At 37.7% G+C, this 17,708-nt stretch overlaps 1 pseudogene; it reads left to right on the top strand.

Moving 5' to 3' along the window:
- The first annotated feature begins 1,242 nt into the window (after positions 1-1,242).
- Positions 1,243-17,708, top strand: part of LOC101567906 — a 56,495-nt pseudogene continuing 40,029 nt past the window's right edge.

Below are 17,708 nucleotides of genomic sequence, written 5' to 3'. Positions count from 1 at the left end.
GTATACATTTAGAATTGTTATCTCTTCTCAGTTAATTCACCCTTTTCACTATGTATTACCCTTTCTCATTCTTGGTTATTTGTTCTAAGTAGAATTTTAATAATATTAATTAGCCACTCCAACTGTCTTTGTATGGGAAGGGGTCATAAAAAAGAAGCCATGTGATATTTAACTTTGTTGTCTCGTTTCACTTAATTGTCTCAAGGTACACCCATTTTCCTACAAATGACTGGTTTATTTTTCTTTATGATAGAGTAATACTCCATTGTGTATAAATATATTTTATTAATCTACTCTTCTATTGATGGACATGTAGGCCACTTCCAAGATTTAGCTATCATAAATTGTGCTATAAACAGGCATGTAAGTATCACTGTAATATAATGGCACTAACTCTTGTGGAAAGATGTCTAGAAGGGGAATAAGTACTTCAGGAATTTTTTGAGGAATCTCTGTACTGACTTCTATAATGTAGTAGTTTACATTCCCACCACCAGTGTATAAAGGTTCCTTTTTCACACACAAAAAAAAGAAACTTAAGCCCAGAGTGAGATCAATAAAGGTTTATACCTCTCATCAAATGAGAGCTGAAAAGGGGAAAATGAGAAACCGCCATCATACCCAGTGCAGGGCACCCCGCACTGCCTTTGATGCAGACAGCAAGGCTGTCAGAAATATTCCAAGCATTATTCTGCCTAATGTCAGCAGCCTGAAAGTTTTGAAACTTTCACCTATTGGGCATGTGGGACATTTCTCCATTTGGACTGAAGGGTTTTCCGGAAAAGACTAATTATATGGCACTTGGTTTAAAGATGTTTGTTTCCCTTAAGAGTCAGTGTTGCCCACCTGTGCACAGAGGATTAATACAGAGCTGAGCAGAATCTTGAAAAGTTCAGAGATCCAGAGTCCTCAGAGCACCATGTAAGATTTGTCACAATGTCTGAAGAAGGATACACTGAAGAGCATAAGAATCATGTTGAAGGGCTGGTGAGATAGCTCAGCAGACTAAGGGCCTGCTTAGGCAAAGGCAGGGACTGTGGTTCAATCCACAGCACCACACGCTGCACCAGCCCTGACCCCAGAGCAGGCTGAGCTGGCCAGAGTCCAGATGTAGTGACCTATGTCTGTAATCCCAGAGCTGGGAGGCTGAAAACAGGAGGATCACTAGGAGTCTAAGTTATGTAGTGAGACTCTATGACAACAAAATACATTAGAAAAAAAAATCATGTTGAAGCTGGATCCATGTGCAAAGGCCATGTGTTGGAACACCATTCCTCACCAGGCCAGGAGGTAGTAGGGATAACTAGCAGCGAAATCAGGGAAGAGGGAGGAGGTGCACTCAGAGAACTTGTGGGAGAGAAGAATGGGAAGAAGGCCATGGAGGTGAAGAAGCAGACGCTATTGCGGGAAAGTATGCAACTATCAAAAACCCATAAGGAAGAAAAAAACTACACAAGGAGCTGCTGCATAAACTGTTTAGATTTGTTTGTTTTATGTAGGTCACATGTTGTTTTTTTGTTTTGTTTTGTTTTGTTTTTTGCAGAACTGGGGATTGAACTCAGGCCCTTGTGCTTGCCAGGCAAACGCTTATTCTACTGAGCTATCTCCCTGGCCCCGGTCACATAAGTTTTACAGCTTATTTTATTTTATTTTATTTTATTTTATTTTGAGACAGGGTCTTGCTATGCAGTTTGGACTAGCCTTGTGCTCACTTTGGCAGCCCCCACGCTGGTCTTGAACTCAGTGATCCTCCTGTCTCAACCTCCCAAGTGCTAGGATTATAGGCCGGGCAGTGTGTGACACCATGCCCAGTTGCCTATTTTGAATAACAACCTGATCAAAGAGAAAAAAAAAAAAAAAACCAAACAACTCCTATTGTGTGTATTTTTCTCTGTCTTAAATTTTGCTCTTCGCATTGTATTATTATATCAGTGCATGCTGATGTGCGTGGCTCTAATGGATTTTGGAACCATCCTGTAGTTTTGTGTTATACAGATGGATTAACATTAATTTCCCCATTTTACTGATTTTGGACTAGCTCCTTCTACTGAACATTATGATGTTTTAAAAAAAGACTTATATTCATTCAATTATTTAAAATTTAGATAGATTAAACATCATACATAATCCATGTCTAATAATTCCAGTGGAAATCTTCTGGGAGTCTGATCCTTTTATCTTTCCTGTGACTCTCATTCATTTGGACTTGTTTTCTTGTGTTTCAATAATTTAAAAAATTTTTTTGATTACATAGAAATTCTCAAAAAAAAAAAAAAAAAAGGTTGCTTTTTTCCCTCATGTTGGTATATCTTTAGCCACAAGGAGGTCCCCTGTTCTCTCTTCTGAAGATCATTTCACCCAGTGCTCTATTTGTCTAAATAGCTCTGTCTGTTTTTAGCAATTCTGAAGCAAGTACCTCTACTTGGGTCCAAATAATACATGGCCTATTGCCTTCTCCAGTGATAAATATATTGGAAAGCCTGGTAGCAAATCTGTGGCCTCTGATATCTTTCATGTGAACCACAGCAAAAGAGTTCTGTTACTGGTTTCTCTCTCTTTATTTCTGTTGTGATCACAGGTTACTGCTAAGAGTCAACATACCTAGGTTACTAGAACTTGGATAAGGTGCCTAACTAATTTGGCCAAACTCCCAGTCAGTCCAGAGGCTGGCAATATGTCATAACCATAAAGATATTTATCATTTCTAGTAAATCATACTCTGCCTCCTCAGGCATAATGTGGTGACTAGCAAGGTAAATGTTGGCTCATACATCACATGAAGATTCTCACTGGTTTTTTCTATGCCAGGGTGTCTTACATCAGAGCAGAGTTTGCCCATTGTCTTAAGAAACATTGCCTGCAAATTTCTTTATTCCTCCCTAGTCAGGGAACATAAGAATCTGATCCTCAGAGCACAGGTGAGAGAGAGCAGCTTCACCGGGCTATGAGTGGGCAACCCCTGTAAATCAGGCTTTGGGAATTTAAAGGATATACATTTCAGCCCAGGTGCCTCCCACGACTCTCCAAGTGTGATTGACAGAGTGCTGAGTCATCTTAGGGGCGGTACCTATGCATGCTTGTCCCAGAACTTACTCTGGTCTTAATTATATTTACAACATGTAGTGCATCTTTATGAAAACTTAATGAAGTAGTGAAGGTGACTGAAGGTGAGATGCTAGGAGATAACCATGCATGTACTTAGCAAGGGCATGAGAGACTTCATGGGTTTTTGTTACTTCACTATCTACCTTTTTTAGGACAATAGAGAGAATAATAGAGTATTGCTTACAATTAAATGGATGCAAGCCAGTGACTGTCTCAGCTCTATTGTCTCTGTATGTAATATTTGAGTCCAGACTTTTTCTTCTATCTATTATATGCCATTCAATCACTAGTTGTAGACTTTTCTAATTTCAAGTCATGAGAGACTATTGCCACTACACTGACAACAATAATAAGCCAGGTAAACTACACTGGACTGTGTAAGTTTGGAAGGAGGGCAGAAAAACTTAAAGACTCCTAAGAGAAAGTGATTTGCCCCTTCCCAAGCTAAGCTAATGGCTCAGTGAAATGTGGCATAGAATAGAAAGAGGATAGGAGTCCCTCTAAGTCCTTCTTGGCATTTATTGAATGCGAGGCAGGCAAGTCTAGAGTTACCTTTGAGACATAGTAAGCCTTTACTGGGAATAAAGCAATGATCCTCTATAAATTAGAAGAAGGCCAATAGGGCAGCAAGACCGTCTATAAAGATGGGAATGGATCTGAAGAACAAAAAATTTCTCAGTTCCACACTCAAAGCTGGACTTGAGAAATCAGTTATTCAGGGCTCAGAAAGCTGGTGTCTGTGCTATAAAACAGTGAAGAAATTTTTGATGGCTTACTGGTACTTACTTCGTGCTTCTTCAGGGCTACAAATTCTTAGCATTCTGACAGAAGAGCTGAGAATTTTCTGGAGAAAATATAATGTATGGCAGGTGTTACTGTTCCTTCATATACTATGTCCAGTGTCCAATTACAACTGCAAGACACACAAAAAAGCAAAACAAAAACATGGTTTGTGGTCATGACAGGAAAGAAGCAGCTCTGAAGATGAATTAGATGTTGGAAGCATCAGACAGGGACTTAAAAAAACTATGAATGAGGTCTGGTTTGGGGTTGGGTGCTGGAAACTTCAGCAGATAGGCCCAGTGTGGGACTGGGTGCCGGACCTTCAGTTGATATGCCCGGTGTTGGACCAAGACTCCAAAAGGCCCAGCTAGATGGGATCAAACTTGGTAGAACCAGACCTGGCAAGCTGAGGTATACTGCTAGACTCAGATCTACAAGAGCATTTTTTCTCTCTGGAGAGAGAGGTGGCAACAGATAACTGGGGTGAACTAGTCTGCCTGGAAGACTCAGGGTACATCAAGGGGAGGTGACCAGATTAAATTTAGCGGAAATAATTTAAATACAAACTCCCAATTTAATATCTGCTTACCTATATACTCATAATGTTTGATGTTATGGTATAAAATACAAACCAATTAGTTACAAAAAAAAATCTCACTGACCATTATCAGTGTTGCTAATTGTAATACTATAAATAGAAAACTATATCTACCTTAACCACATGATTTCTCTTGGGTAATAATAGTGGAAGGTGCTTGATTTATAACTGCACCAAGACTCTACATGAAAGGTGAGAGGACAGTGCCAAGCAGAAACCAGTATCTCACTCTCAATCAGTAGAGAGGGCAAAGACTTGGGACACACACAAAACAAGAATTTCTGACACAGAAGAGATACCTAAAGAACAGATTCTATACAGAGAGGCTCTGGTAATAGTGATATAACTAACTACTCTTAGACTTTCACACAAAGAAATCAAACTAAAGAGTTCTCTCTGAAATATAAAATGACAAGGACAAGGAGCAAAATGCATCCTCAGGCCCTGAGCTCACCAAAAACACATGCAGGAAACACTCACATAGAAGAAATTGGAAGTCACACATCTGAAATCTCTGAAATAATAGCATCTGAAATAAAGAAACAGCTGCAGAAAGGTATAATCTCCCAAGCAAAAAAAGAAATGATAACTATAACTAAAGAATTACTAAGTGCTTCTAAAGAAAACACTAATAAAAAAATAGAGGAACATAGAAAAATTATGGAAATCTTGAATGAGCAATATAGAAAAGAAATAGAATGCATGAAGTACATTCAAAGAGCTATTCAAGAGATTAAAAACTTGATAAAAAGTTGGCAAAACCATCTGAATGAAAGTGAATATAGACTTTCAGACCTTGAAGACATTGCTGTAGCTAGTGAAAAGGTAAGGAAAGATCTCTTAAAAACAACTTGATTCAGAAAATAATAATTCAACAGTTGTAAGATGATGCAAAGATGAACAACATAAGACTAATAGGCATCAATGAGAAAGAAGGAGTCAACACAAATGATATAAGAGAATAAGGGCAGAAGTAATAGCAGAAAACTCCCCAAATATGAGGAAACAGTCTGACATTCAGGTAACCGAAGCATGTAGAACTCCCAATAACAACAACCCAATTAAAACCACACCCAAACATATAATAATCAAGATCCCAGAAATTCAGCACAAGAACAGCATACTAAAAGCCACTAGAGACATGAAACAGATCACATTTAAAGGAAAAACCCATCAGAATCATGGCAGATTTCTCTTCACAGACCATCAAATCAAAAAAAGCATGGATCAAAGTACTTCAAGTTTTGCAAGAAAACAAATTCCAATCCGGACTGACATACCCTGCAAAACTCTCAAGTTTGATGGAGAAGTGAAATACTTCCATGACAAAGAGCAACTAAAGAAATTCATGATGACTAAGCCAGCCCTACACAGACTACTAAAAGATATTCTAGAGAAGGATAAAAATGACCACAACTCCACGAATGAGAATGGAAAGAACCCACCAAATAGGGCAAACAATTAAACACAGGACAAAAATAGGTAAACAACAGCAGGAAAATAACATGTCAAACACATATCAATTATAACCATCAATATAAATGGATCCAATTCACTGATTAAAGGAAATAGACTGGCAGAGTGGATTAGGAAACAAAATCCAACAATATGCTGTATACAAGAAACACACTTAACTCATAAAGAAATTGACAGGCTGAAAGTAAAGGGATGGAAAACAATACTACATGACTCAGGACTTCAGAAAAAAGCAATGGTAGCAATTCTGTTTGCAGACAATCTGAACTTCAAACCAAGAATGATCAGATGAAATAAAGAAGGCTGCTACATATCAGTTAGGGCAAAAAACAAGAGGAAGAAATAACAGGCATAAATATATATATGCACGAAATATGGGAGCACCCAACTATATAAGAAAAAATCTTAATGTATATGATAAATCTAATGTCCTATACCACAATCTTAACAGGAGAATTTAACTCCCTCTTATCCCAAATAGATTAGTCAAGCAGACAAAAAATTAGTGAAGAGGTAGTAGAACTGAACCAGATCTTTGAATAAATGAACTCAGCAGGGATATACAGAATATTCCACCCAAAACATCTGAATATACAGAATTTTCAGCTTCACCTGGGGCATTTTCTAAAGTAGACCACATACTAGTCCATAAGTCATGCTTAAGTATATGCAAGAAAACAGAAATTATCCCATGCATATTATCTGACTACGGTGCAATGAAACTGGAAATGAATGACAAAAGAAACCACAAAAACCCCATAAACACATGGAAACTAAATAACACCCTCCTCAGCAACCAATGGGTTACACCTGAAATTAAACAAGAAATTAAACAATGTCTACAATCCAATGAAAATTTAACCACAACTAACTGGAATTTGTGGGATGAAATTAAAGCAGTTCTCAGAGGGAAATTTATAGCGCTGAACTCACACATTAGGAAAACAAAACAGGAACAAATAAATACCATAATGCTGTACTTCAAGCATCTACAAAAGGAAGAGCAAACCAACTCTAAAACCGAAAGACAGGAGGAAATCATGAAGAGTAGGGCAGAAATTAAGGCAATTGAGACTAAGAAAACAACACAAAGAATTAAAGAATCAAAAAGCTGGCCCTTTGAAAGATTAGATAAAATTGATAAACCCCTAGTTAACATCATCAAAAAGAAAAGAAAAAACTCAAATTCAATCAATAAGGAATGAAAAGGGCAAAATTACTACAGACTGTGCGGAAATTCAGTAGATCATCACTAGCTACTTTGAAATTTTTTACTCTCACAGAATCAAAGAAACAGAAAAAATAGACAGATTCCTAGGTAGGTACAAATTACCAAAACTGAATCAAGATGACATAAGAACTCTGAATAACCCAATATCACCCAATGAAATTGAAAATAAAATAAAAATAATTACTGACAAAGAAAACCGCAGGTCTTGATGGATTCACAGTTGAATTCTACAAGGAATTTACAGAAGATAAAATCCCAATACTCCTAAAACACTTCAATGAAATTGAAAAGGAAGCAATCCTCCTAGAATCATTCCTGGAGGCAAGTATTATACTGATAACAAAACCAGAGAAAGAGTCAACCAAGAAAGACAACTACAGGCCTATCTCCCTCATGAACATAGATGCAAAAATCTTCAATAAAACCCTACCAAATAGAATATAGCAAATCATCAAGAAGATTATACACCATGACCAGGCAGGATTCATCCAAGGGATGCAAGGATGGTTCAACATACACAAATCTATAAATGTAATACAATATATCAATAAAGCCAAGTCCAAAAGTCACATAATCATCTCAATTGATGCAGAAAAGGTTTTTGACAAAGTCCAACGTTCATTCAAGATTAAAGCATTGGAATAGATGGCCTCTATCTCAATCTGATAAAAGCCATCTATGGCAATCCAATAGCCAACATAATTCTAAATGGGGAATAAATGAAATCTTTTACTCTCAAATCAGGTACAAGACAAGGATGTCCTTTATCATCACTCTATTCAATATAGTTCTGGAATCATTAGCTAGAGCCATTCAACAAGAGATAGAGATAAAAGGAATATGAATCAATAAAGAAGAACTTAAACTATCATTATTTGCAGATGACATGATACTGTACTTGGAAGGCCCAAAAACCTCCACCAAGAAGATCCTAGTATTAATAAACAAATTCAGTGGCATTGTAGGTTACAAAGTCAATGCTCAAAGTCACTAGCATTCCTTTACACACATAACAAACACACTCAGAAATTAGAGAAATGATACCCTTTACAATAGCACCCAAGAAATTAAATACCTAGGAATTAATCTAACCAAAGAAGTAAAAGATCTAGTCAATGAAAATTACAGTACTCTGAAAAAAGAGACTGAAGATTTTAGAAAATGGAAAGATATTCCTTGCTCCTGGATAAGAAAAACCAACATTTTGAAAATGGCCATACCCCCAAAATTCTTATACAGATTTAATGCAATCTGCATCAAAATACTACCAACATACCTCACAGATCTAGAGAAAACATTCCTAAAATTTATTTGGATCTGGAAAAGACCTAGAATAGCAAAGGCAGTCCTGAACAACAAAAGCAAGGCAGGAGACATTACAATCCTTGACTTGAAATTATACTACAAGGGCCAGCCAAATAGCTCAGAGGATTAAAGCGCCCTAGATCTGCCACACCGGCCCCACCGTAGGAGTGCACTGAGATGGCAATTGAAATTGGGCATGGTGTTGTGAGCCTGAAACCCCAGCCCTTGGGAGGCTGTAAACAGGTGGATCACCAAAAGTCCTATCTAGTAGTGCAACCCTGAACACCCTGTAGACCCTTCCCCAAAATAAATAAAGAAAGAAATAAAGAAATTATTCAACAAAGCTACTGTGATGAAATCACCGTGGCAAACAAGAACAAGAACAAGAACAAGAACAACAACAACAACAACAACAACAACAACAACAACAACAAAACAAAAGAACCAGACCTGAGGATCAGTGGAACATACTAGAAGACACAGATATAACTTCAAATACACTCAGCCATCTTCTCTTTGACAAGGGGCCAAACATGTTCACTATAAGAAAGATAGCCTCTTTAACAAATGGTGTTGGAAAAACTTGCTGTTCATATGTTGAAAAGTAAAACTAGACCCAGGTCTATCACCATGCACTAAACTAAAGTCAAAATGCATTAAAAATCTAAACATTTAAACAGAAACACTAAATCTACTAGAAGAGAAAGTAGCGGGAAATCTTGAAGATTTTAGGGTAGGCAAACATTTCATGAACAAAAATCAAACTACATGAGAAATACCTCAAAATCAACAACTGGGACCTCCTCTTATTGAGAAGTTTCTGCATGACAAAAGAAATCACCAACAGAGTGAAAAGACAACCCACAAATTTGGAAAAAATCTTAACCAATAATCACCCAGACACAGGTCTTCTATCTAGAATATATAAAGAACTAAAAAAAATTAGGGCCCTAAAATTTAAAGACCCTACCCAAAAATGGGCATCTCAGATGAATACACACTTCTCAGAGGAAGAAATACAAAAGGGAAATAAATATCTGAAAAAATGTTCCACATCACTGCCATTCAAGAAATGAAATTATTATTATTATTATTATTATTATTATTATTTTATTTTATTTTAGGGGAGGGTCTACAGGGTGTTCAGGGCCTCACAAATAGATCAGACTTGTAGTGATCTGCCTGTCTACAGCCTCCCAAGAGCTAGGATTATAGGGGTGCGCCACCATGCCCAGTCTCAATTGCCGTCTCAGTGCACCCTGGGTGTGGGACTGGCATGGCAGGCCCCGGGATTGAAGTCCTGGACCCTGAACCTGCTTGCAGGCACTTTGATTCTCTGAGCTATTTGTAAGAAATGAAATTAAAACAACATTGAGATACCATCTCATCCCAGAAAGAATGGCGATCATGAAGAAATCTAACAACAAATGCTGGAGGCTGAAGGGGGAAAAAGAAACCCTTCTCCACTGCTGGTGGGAATGCAGGCTGGTACAGCCATTATGGAAGTCAGTGTGGAGACTCCTCAAAAGACAAGGACTGGAAATACCATTCAATCCAGCTATTTCCCTTCTGGGAATTTTCCCAAAAGAACTGAAATCATCATATCATAGTGATATATGTGTACCCATGTTTATAGCAGCACAATTTGTCATAGCTAAATCTTGGAAACAACCAAATGCTCATCACCTGAGGAATGGATGAAAAAGATGTGGCATTTTTATTTTTCTGTCTTTTAAAAATCTATTTAGTACAGGGTCTACAGGGTCTCACTACACAGATAGGACTTATAGTGATCCTCCTGTTTTCAGCCTCCCACGTGTGCCACTATGCCCGGTCTCAATAGCTATCTCAGGGCACCCTGGGGGCAAGGTCGGCACAGCACACCAGTGACCAAACCCCAGTCCCTGAGTCTGTCTAAGCAGTCACTTTAATCTACAGAGCTATCTGACTGGCCCAAAATGTGGTATTTTTATACAATGTAGTATACTCATCTATAAAGAAAGACAAATTTAAACCCTTCATAATTAAGTGGATGCAACCTGAGGTTATCCTCATAAGTAAAATAAACCAGACACACATGTATAAATATCATATTGTCTCCCTAGTGTAGGAACCCAAGAGAAGAAATAAAACCTGAATAGTATAACAGACACAGTTAAATGGAAAGAAACAGAATTTCAGGTTAAAAGAACTAAGAAGAGAGAAAGGAGAAAAGATAGGGAAAAAGGGAGAAAAACATTCAAGTATATATACACGAAGGCTGAGGTGATTATGCTGAGAATTTCCACCAGTTTTTTGAAAATGACAGCTAATGTGTAGAATTCTCACCTTGACTAACTGTATATGCTGATAGGTCTGAACTAAGCAACTACACTGAGGACAACAATGTGTAATACAAAAACATGACTTAAATACCTGTCATTTTTGTCTTTTAAATGTGTACCGTTTCTAATGTCATATCAATTATTACTATGCTCTCTTTAAAATAAAATAACATTTAGAAAAAAGTAATAAAAAAGAGACAAGAACAAAATTTAAGATTTCTTGAAAGCATGTGGTAATATTCAATCATGTCCAATCTTGCATAACTATATCTTAATCTGAGCAACAGATCTGACAATAGATAGATAATATATCATTGTTAATCAGCTATTCTTGTTTTAAAAAACTGTAACATATATATTCTTGCATGTTACCCTGTTTCTGTTTTTCTTGCTTTTGTTTTTTCTCTTCAAAATAAAAGAAAATTATAATAATTTTTTAAAAAACATGATTTGGGACTGTAACTTTTGTAAGTGCAGTCAAAAGTTTTTCATTGTTTCCTTCCCCACTTTCCCTAGTCCTTTGCCTTTTCAAGTATAGTTTTTTTTTTTTTTTTATTTTATTTTAGGGAAGAATCTACAGATTGTTCAGAGTCTCACTACTAGATTGGACTCATAGCGATTCTCCTGTTTACAGCCTCTCAAGTGCTGGGATTATAGGCACATGCCACCACTCCTAGTCTCAATTGCCATCTCAGTGTGCCCTGGGGGAAGGGCTGGCATGGCAGGCCCAGGGATCAAAACCCTGGCACCTGCGCCTACTTGCAGGCACTTTAATCTGCTGAGCTATTTGGCTGGCTTCTCGAGTATAGTTTATCTCTTTATTTTTTTTCCTTTCTGTCTGTCTGCCATCTTCGGCAGCCTTGTGCTTTTTGCTTTTGTTTTGTTTTTCCCTTTTCAGTAGTTAGAAGCTCTGAAGTCCCTAGAGAATGAATGGATATATACAAAGCCACCAAAGACAAGAGGTACTGTCTCCCTCTCTAACCAGATGTGGGAGGAGGTGCTGAGAAGGATTCTCTACGATGAATTGCAGCCTCTTTAGATTCTCCACGAGATCAATATACCCCATTCCTGTGATGGTGAAAATAAACTTTGATCACCAGGGAGACACATAAGAAGACACCCATCTAGTGTCTTCAGCAAGGTTTCTGATGCAACCAGCATGACAATTAGTCCTGGGGGCACTATAGAGAGGACTGGACCTTAGAACAACACCTGGTGAAACAATCTTCTTAAATCCTGCATATTCTTGGGTCCTAAACACTTTAGAGAAAAAAGAGACCTTCTAAACTGCTCTTTTAATTCTCCCCCAAATCACAGAACATAAGCTCAGTATGTGTGGTGCCATAGCTGCCATTTTTTGGTGGCTGGGCACATTTGCTAAGCCATGCAGATTCAAGAGGTCATTTGGATGATAACTGATGTTCTTGGGACTAATAAAGTCTATGGATTTTCTCAAACTTGAGAAAGAGCCCCTGGTTTCTTTCTTTTCCTCCTCTCTCACCAAAGAAAGTCCAAATTCTCTTCTGTCTTTTCTCTCTGAGGCTTTCTTCTGTTAGAAAATTTAAATCCTCACGTTTTTCTGATATTATCAGGGAGAGGTGGGATGCTGAAGGAAGTTCAGTGCAAGGTGAGAAACTCACCAAGCTTTCTCAAGGCTCTGGGGAGAGCTCCTAGTGTCCATGGTGTGGGAGGGGTGACGGGAAGCTCATGGGCTCTATATGCTCCTGCTGGTAGGGGAGACCCACAGGGCTTTGATAAGGGCTCCATTTCTGCCCTTCTCAGCTGTTTACCAAGACCTTCTTGGGTCCCAGAGCTGCCTATCTAGGTTTTCCAAGACCTCTTGGGGTTTCTTTTCTTCTTTTTTGTTTTTTAGTACTGGAAATCAAACAAAGGACTGTGCACTTCTCAGGCAGGCACAGTGCCGAACCATCTCCCTGGCTCCAGAGTTTCTTCTGTAGTGCTGACTTTTTTTTTTTTTTTTTTTTTTTTGGTGTGTGTGTGTGTGTGCAGGGTCTCACCTGGATTGCTTAATGGTTTCTTCTATTCTTATAAAAATTTTAGCCTCAATTTATCCTTCTATCTAAAATGGTATGTAATAAGTGACATCTTTAGACATCTAAAACACTCTATAAGTTATTTATGTGGGCTACAAATCCTTAGATATAAAGATCTTCAGGGTAAAATTTTTGAGTAAATCCCTGCTGCTGTGTACAACTCCTTTATCCTAATCTCCTAATCTGTTGGTGAAGATCAGAGTAGCTATATGCCAGGAACAATGATACTTGTCCTGGACAAGAGCAACAGATTTTTACATGTATAACAGGAATTCCTGGACTAGCCAATGAACAGCTGCCAATTATAGATGGCTCTGAGTCAGATGCAACAACTGGGAAGGTCTGGCCCTCAGAATCAGGGCAAGCTGCACACAGAGTGAGACCTCAGGATAAGGCAGGTAGCTCATGCAGCCTAACACTGGGAGATGTAAGTCAGATTCTGTTTTTGTCCTGTCTTGGTTACTTTTCTCTTGTTGCTGAGACAAAATACTTGACACCCAAAATTAATGAAAGAAAGGTTTATTTAGCTCAAAGTCTGTGGAAGTATCAGTCTATAATCAACTGGCGCTAAGGCAGGGTGGCATGGGTAGGGGCAACATCTGAAGGTGGCAAAAGACAACAAAAACAAGAGCAAAAAGGGAGAACAAGTCTCTTTTCCTCCCTTATTTATAAGCAGGACATCTCTCTCTTCCAGGGTAGGTGTACTACTCACATCATCTCCATGCCCTCCTGTTCCACAAGATGAGGATGTTTACAAGAGTGAGGGCCCTAGCTCCCTACTAAGGTAAACTTCTAAACTTCTCAAGTTGACATGATGTATCAACCAGTACAATCAACCCCTTGTCAACTTGGCAACCAGACATAGTTCTTTAAACCAATTTCTAGATACAAGACATGCTTATATTTATCTTTGCAAAGAGGGATGTACATGAGATTTTGGGATGCCAGGGGCAAAATGTTATAGTTTTAATACAGTATAATGTTAATAGAATTCATACTGATTCCAAAGGATTGTTAAACAACAATAATAACAACAATAATAAAAACAATAATTTTTAAACAACGATAATAACAGTAGTAACAATCCTTTGGAACCAGTATTAATTCTATCAATATTGTATTATATTACAACTATAACATTCTGCTCTTGGCATCCCAAAATTTCATGCACATCCCTTAATGGAAAAGGTATTTAGTCCATCTGTGAGAGCTATCAAAGTCCTAATAGGTTAAGCATTGCTGAAAAGTCCTAGTCCCAAATGTTCTCCAAGATGCACGACAAACTTAGCTTCAAGCCCCTATACAAATGATAAGTTAAACTTTTCCAACATTCAATGGCACAAGATAAATATTTTTATTACAAAAGTTACAATCAGGTCAGGGGGAATACAAAGAATTGGGACCAAAGCAAGCCCAAAATCCAGAAGGACAAATATTGAGTCTTGTAGGTCCATATGCACTATCTGAGACAATCTTTTGCAAATTATGAGTTCCAAATGACTTGTGTGATTCCACTCTTATAGCACTTCTAGTGGATATAGCTCCCACCACTTCTCTCTTGAGCTGGCTTTGCTCTCTTCTTGCAGATTTCCATAGATGATCTACTTTCCCAGGATTTCCAAACTTCAGGATCTCCAATGTACCTTTGACTTCACACTTGCAACTTCACCTGCTGGCCTCTCAGGGGGCACACTGTCTAGTGTCCAGGGCTTATGAAATCAGGGTGGAAGCCTTTTCATCCCCATAACTCTTGCATTCTGCATGCACTTAAAACCAGCACCATGTAGATGATGCCAAGATGTACTGCCTGTTAGAGCAATGACCAAGCTTTCCTCTCTCTTGGCAGTAAGAATTGAGTTCTTGGATTGCTAGGCACTCTGAATTCAATTCTTTTTTTTTTTTTCTTTTCAGAACTGGGGATTGAACTCAGTCCCTTGCACTTGCCAGTGAAGAGCTTATTCTACTGAGCCATCTCCCTGGCCCCTCTGAATCCAATTCTGAGGAAAAGATTCTCTACAATGCCACCATTCTGGAACATGGTACTTTGAAGCTTTTGCCTCAAAGCAATGTCTTTTACTTTTGCAAAGGGTAGAGACTTGTTGCTTCCTGTGATGCCCTTAGGTCATCTTTTCTATTCTCCAGTCCCTTCTTAGCAATCAAGATCTCTTCAGCTCTACTTTTGTAGTCCACAGCTTTACTGGAATAAAGCTGGTTACTGGCTTATCTGGCCAAAATCACAACATTTTAAATCATTTAAGCTCTTTGCTCTTGACTCTCAACATAGAGCTGGATAAAAGCTCCCAACAATAGCCATGTCACAACCTCAACATTTGACCGCCTTGAAATTTTTTCTACCAAATGAAGTATTTATACACCCTGAATCTCAGTCTTAGGCAAAGTCTCTGGACATGACCTAAATACAGACAAATTTTGTGTGAAGCCATAACACAAATCATCTGGCGTCCATCAGCTAATGCTGTCCTCTTTCCCAGCAGAAACCTCCCAAGCTTGGTCTGTATTGGTTTTCTGGTCTTCCGAGCTTTAACCAGCATCTACCATACAGAACTGCCTAAGGCATTCCAGTGCTACTCTTGCAAGGGACATCTCTCAACTTTTCCAAACTCCTCCCTCAAGCCATTTGCATCAGCTTTTGAAACACATGATCAGCTATCGTCACAGCAATAACCCCACTTCTCTGGCACCAATTTCTGTCTTAGTTATTTTTGTCTCATTACCGAGACAAAATACCCAACATCCCAAATTAAGGATGAGAGGTTTATTTAGCTTACAGTTTGTGGACGTTTCAGTCCATAATTGCGTGCTCCAAGGCAAGGTGGCAGATGAGGGGCAACAGTTCAAGGAGACAGAAATCAGCAGAAGCAGCCTGAGTGAAAAGGGGAAGAGGAAGTTTCTTTTTTCCCTTATATGGTAAGCAGGCTCCCACTCCCTAGGGCAGGGGTAGCACTCACACCATCTCCACACCCTCCTTTTACAAAGGATGAGGATTTTACAAAGTAAGTACTCTGAGCCCCACTGAGTTAAACTTCTAAACTTCTCAAGTTGACACAATGTATCAACTACTACAGATCTCTCCCTTTTAGTTTTCTTTTTTTCTTTCTGAAAGTATATGAGACCTCTTAAAGCCAAGTAATACATCATAAATGATTGTGGGTAACTCAACATCATTTCCAAAATACCACCTTTGCATTATATGAACCTAGGACCAATTTAAGATGGAAGTTTATTAAAAGGTTGATTTCTTGCTAAATGTAAATCAAAGAGTAAAAAGATGGCCTCAAATTTGATTTTATTATAAGGAGCGACAGTGAACAAAGATTCCACCTAACAAGCTGTAACTCTTCTCCTTTTCCACTTCTGACTCTTATTGGTTATAAGTCTATGGTGTATTTTAACAGAAAAAAGTACTCAGAGTAGCTTAAAGTATCAGATAAAATACTGTTAGGAGTTACATAAGAAGAAGCAGTGCTTTCAAAGTGGTTAGGATAGATATATAGTTACATTCTCATAATGAATAGAGGGACTTGTTCTAATGGTGTTTGTAAATAGGATATCATGTCCACGTCTTGTACAGCAATTAACCACTAGGAAGAACGTATGCAATATGTTAATTATTGAAACTGTCCTACCAATTTGAAAAAAAATTAAAAAAATAAAATATATGGAAGAAAAGAAGCAGTGCTAATTAATATCTCCTCGGGAAAGTTCTGACTAGTCTATTTAAATTTATAAACCTAAAACTGTAAAAAGAGTATTATAATTCAGCATGGTCAATGCATCTAAATGTGAGCTTTCATTTAGTGTAATTGTTTCATATATTATATATTTTTTCTTGCTAATCTGTTTTAATAATTGGTTAAAGTACAGGTAGCTGCTTCATTAACTTTTTTTCAAGTTCATATTAATTTAAAATTTTTTTTTTCCCTTACAGTGTCCCATCCCTGTTAGGGCTTTTCATAAAAAGATAAAATATTCAAGGGTAACTAAACTCAAAAACATTACAGATAAAAACAACTAGACTCAAGTCCATCACAAAACTTTCAAATAGGAATCTTAAACTCTGGTAACATAAAGGTTGTGTCTGACTTAGGATAGATATATATATATACATATATATGTTTTCTGTCTGGTATCTTTCAGGTATACGTTATCATATAAGAATTCCTTATCTCAGCTTCAGGAACCTCCTCTGACAATGACAAGTGACAGTAATATGAGTCATACACATAGAAACATAAAAGCCTAAAAATATAGAAAATATTACAAAATTTCTAAGATCTTTAGGACACATTTATATAATTCAAGTACTAGAAAAAATGAGAGAACTGGCCAGAAGAAATGGTTTTGCAAATTTGTTTAAAGATATCAGTCAGCAAACTCCAAAGAGATAACTCTATGCTTGTACACACACATGTTCACACACACACACACACACACACACACACACACACACCACTTCAGAACATCAGGCTCAAACTGCTGAGAACCAAGACAAAGAGAAAATCTAAAACCATTATGCATCACAAACTTGAGAACAACAGTAAGCATTACTGCTGACTTTTCACAGAAACAATGTAAGGTAGAAGACAATGAGAAAAGATTTAAATGCTTGAGGAAAAAGCAAACCTAGAGTTGTGCATACAACACAATATATTCCTTAAAAGCAAAGGTGGAACAAAAATTGTTTAGATATCCAGAGTAGAGGAATTCTGTCCTCACAAGATCTTCTTCTTCTTCTTCTTCTTCTTCTTCTTCTTCTTCTTCTTCTTCTTCTTCTTCTTCTTCTTCTTCTTCTTCTTCTTCTTCTTCTTCTT

Source organism: Octodon degus, unplaced genomic scaffold (genome assembly GCF_000260255.1).
Source record: "Octodon degus isolate 3935 unplaced genomic scaffold, OctDeg1.0 scaffold00080, whole genome shotgun sequence".
Taxonomy (NCBI): domain Eukaryota; kingdom Metazoa; phylum Chordata; class Mammalia; order Rodentia; family Octodontidae; genus Octodon; species Octodon degus.
Note: the sequence above shows the minus strand (reverse complement) of the source record. Positions and strands in the feature narration are given on the sequence as shown.